Source organism: Felis catus, chromosome A1 (genome assembly GCF_018350175.1).
Source record: "Felis catus isolate Fca126 chromosome A1, F.catus_Fca126_mat1.0, whole genome shotgun sequence".
Lineage (NCBI taxonomy): Eukaryota > Metazoa > Chordata > Mammalia > Carnivora > Felidae > Felis > Felis catus.
The window spans coordinates 21,119,962-21,123,728 of record NC_058368.1 but is presented as its reverse complement, the minus strand read 5'-3'; the positions used below and the strand labels follow the sequence as shown (position 1 = coordinate 21,123,728).

Sequence of the window (3,767 nt, the reverse complement as noted above, 5' to 3'; positions counted from 1 at the left end):
GCCAATCCTGGGATATTTTGGCAGCCCTCTTTATTGGGCGTGGGGCTCTCTGGCTATTCAATACCATTGTGACTCTCCTTGTGAATGCCCATGAGGGGTTAGGGTGAAAATATAGAGCTTTTAAGCATTTTAACGTGATTTCGATTGCATTTTAATTTTTAATAAAACTTTTAATAAAGTTCTGCTTTAGGAGCCCCAGAGATCAAAAGATTCCATTTAATAGGGAGTCCAGGGTTATAGCACTGGGAGATAGATGGGCTTAACAAGACTGTGGTACATCTCTTTCAAGTAAATGCAATAAATGGTTCTGTTGGAATGGGAAAAAAGAGAAGATGCATACATACATGCATACATCTTTTTTTTTTTTTCTTTCTGTGTAGCCAGTAATTTCACTCTTTGGAAGTAACTGCTGAGCTCCTGGCATCTTTGACTAATACCCTTCTCATATGATAGTTACACTACTCCAAAGACAGTACAGACATCTGAGCCAAACAATTTTCTCTTTCATTTGTGAGAAATTGAACGGACAGATCTACCTGTCTATTTTGGTTCCAAGAAAACGTCTTGTTAGAAATGTGTGATAATATATTATATGACAGTCGCTGAAAATGTTTCAGACGCGGCAATAAATTGATTGTGGTTTTTAGACCAGATGTGCACCATGTTTAGAATGTATTGTGCTTCCTCATATTCTAGCCTGGTGCTTAAGTAAATAGAAAGAAGTGTTTTGCTTTCCAATGAAGCCTCTTAAGTGAGCGGATGGCATTCTCCCCCCCCCCCCCCCACCCACCCCGCAGTCAGTGATAGGAAATTATCAGAATTGTGCAAATTGGAGCTATTCACTCTCTTCACACGCACTGTGTAGCTGATAGGGCTCCAACTAAGGGCCTGTTTTGTCCCACGCCTAGAGTTAAGAGTGAGACAGCTGGAAAATGACCATTACTTGACTGTGCAGCCCTTCTGGGCTTACATAGAAACTAAAGAAATGTGCTTCATATCTGATGGCGGTATTTTAAGTCCCTGACTTGTGATTTAATATATGGTATGAGCTCATACCAGTATATGGTATGGTATCAGAACGCATTTAATTGAAAAGGCTGAAGGAGACATCTTTTTATTGCATATCCCCCGCAAGATTCAAGGCAGACTTTGCTAAAGGTATTAGAAACAGGACATTTGTTTTTCTATGTGTGTTCAGTAAAATATCCTTCTAAGCATCGAAGTGGTCTGTGTGTCGTGACTGGTCTGCTTTTTTATGCTATCTCATTTCACGTTTCAATTCTAGTGGCACATTGGTTTTGAGTGGTTAAAGGTCTGTCTCATTTCCTTGCCAACCGAGATTATGTTCCCAGCTCTTTGTTAATTCCGTGCACTTTTAACGGTTGCTGCCGATCGTGTCCCGCTTTACTGTGCTCGGCGTTCTACGAACCCGGGAACCAGTGAGCGATGTGATCCTGCCCTCAGGAAAGCAGTGAGACAGTTCATGGAGGGCAAGAAGGCCAGGAGTTTCACATGCTAGACCTCATTTAGTGCTCATGGCAACTCAGCTTCGCAGGGGTGGGTGTTTACTTCTTCATTTTACAAATAATGAAACTGGGCCTCACGTAGCTCAGAAATTAGGCTCCAGAGCCAACAGCTGCTTGACTTCAGAGCCCACACCCTCTCTCCAGCTCACTGTCTGGCTGGTTGGAGAGCAAGACATAACAATGAACACAAGGCTGGAAAAAATGTGAATAAATGCAAACTTAGGCACTATAGCATTAAAACACCACGTGGATTAGAGCGGGATCTCTGTGTACCCTGTGGTCACTGAAGGGTTTCTGGAGGAGCACCTGGGCTGTGTTTGGAAGCCTGGAAGGATGAGGGCAGACATCACAGGCACGAGGGCATCGAGGGCATAAGCTTCTAGAATGGACAGGAAACCTGATTGCCAGGGGCAGGACTGTAGGGCTGGGGAGCAGTGGGAAGCAGGGGAAGGTGTAGGGCAGGGGCAGACGGTGAAAGACCCTGGATGCAGAATGGAGGTGTTTAGAGCCTTGTGAGAAAGTCTTCCCTGCAGCCCCCATGTGTGTGTCAGAGAAGGTTTTAAAATGTGGAGAAAAAGTGCCGTTGCACTGAAAGTTGCAACATTTGGGGGCTGTATGATGTTGAATTTTCCCTTCGTAGCAAGAAAAAGTGGTGCTTTAATCATGAGGAGAATGTCACGTTTCTTTTCCCATCAGGGAATAGAGTTAAGTCAACCTCTCTGCTGAACTGAAAGTGTCTGAGAGTTCTTGGCAAAATAAACAAATTCCCTTTGCCTCTTGGTGGGCGGGGGAAATGGCAGAGGGGCAGTGGGGCAAGAAAAGGGAGACATGCACACAGACCACCATTCCGGCAGTTTCTCTGATTTTCAGGAGATGCCTGGGCACTAGGAGGCAGAGGAAAATATGAAAGAAAGAAGATCCAGGAGGAAATCCTGATGACCCCAGGGAAGAACAGGGAGCATGCAGACCAGCTCTTGGGATGATGGGGAGGGGTGGGGGGAAGAACTGATCTGTGGCAGGGGCTTAGCCTCACTCCCAGAGAGTATAAGTTTTTGAGTGTCATCCTTGAGCAGGGTCCACGCTAATCTTCTCTGTATTGTTCCAATTTTAGTATATGTGCGGCTGAAGCCAGCACAGTATAACTTTTTAAATGTTTGCAACAAGTCTTTCTTGGGCCAGGCACTACGGCATAAAGCGTGAAGGCATAAAGTAAAATTTCCGCTCCCCTTTTGTTTATAGGGAGATACTGTGCAATTTTTTACACAGGTTTTAAAGTGATTGTGACTTGTGGTTTTATAATTGGGCAAAAGAAAAATCTAAGATTTAATGAGTGACTTAAGAATCCCTTCTTTAGTGATCGTGGATGCTTCTCTACTGGTACGAGTCCTGTTTCAAACATGGGACCTACATTTAAGAAAAAGGTGCACACCAAATTCACACCTGCATTTTTTTGGTTTGAAAGGAAGTAAGGGAATTTTGTGAAACGTTTGAAAAATTGATATGAAATTTTCAGTGTGTTCATAATCATTTATGTGGCCGACAGTGCACTAGATGCTGGGGATACAAAGAGGAAGTCCCAGGAACTCATAATCTATCGAAGGCAGCAGAGAAATATATGATACATAGCGATTGGTGCTCTGATGCACAAGTGCTTATAGAACAGTGACTCACAGACTGGGTAGATGAGTTACTATGGAGTGGTTTTTGCAGTGTAGATAGGAGTTCAGATGGAGAAGAGAGAAGTGAGATAAAGGAGAATGGTGAGAGGCATTGTAAACAGAGGAACGTATCAGTAACACCTCAAACATGTGAAGGTGTGCCGTCTGCTTAGGGAACTAATAGCCTAACAAGGGTAGTGCGTGATGTATGGGAACGAAGGAATAAGAAGTGGGGTTGTAAGAATCTACTCGAGGCAGACAGCAACAGCCTTAAATACCTTGTTAAGAAATTTGAACTTTTTTCTCTAGGCTAGTGTTTCTCAGGCGTTCTGTTTTGTTTTGTTTTCAAGACTAGTCCAGTAATATGCCCTGGAAGAAAAGGGTTCTATAGCCATAAGCTGGGGAGATACTGTAAAGATGCATTCTTCCTCTTGGATATGCATAAGTGTATCACTGCCCTAATGCATGTCAACATTGCAAAAGCTCTGAGAATTCCTGAAAACGTAACACAACCAAATAGTCCAACTTTGTTTTACTCATTGCTTCCCAAACTTGTTACTGTAGGCTTCCTTTCCAGGCAATA

The 3,767-nt window shown here is 43.4% G+C and overlaps 1 pseudogene; it reads right to left on the bottom strand.

The window, feature by feature from the left end:
- Positions 1 to 2,563: 2,563 nt before the first annotated feature.
- Positions 2,564 to 2,661, bottom strand: LOC111556805 (annotated as a pseudogene).
- Positions 2,662 to 3,767: the final 1,106 nt, after the last annotated feature.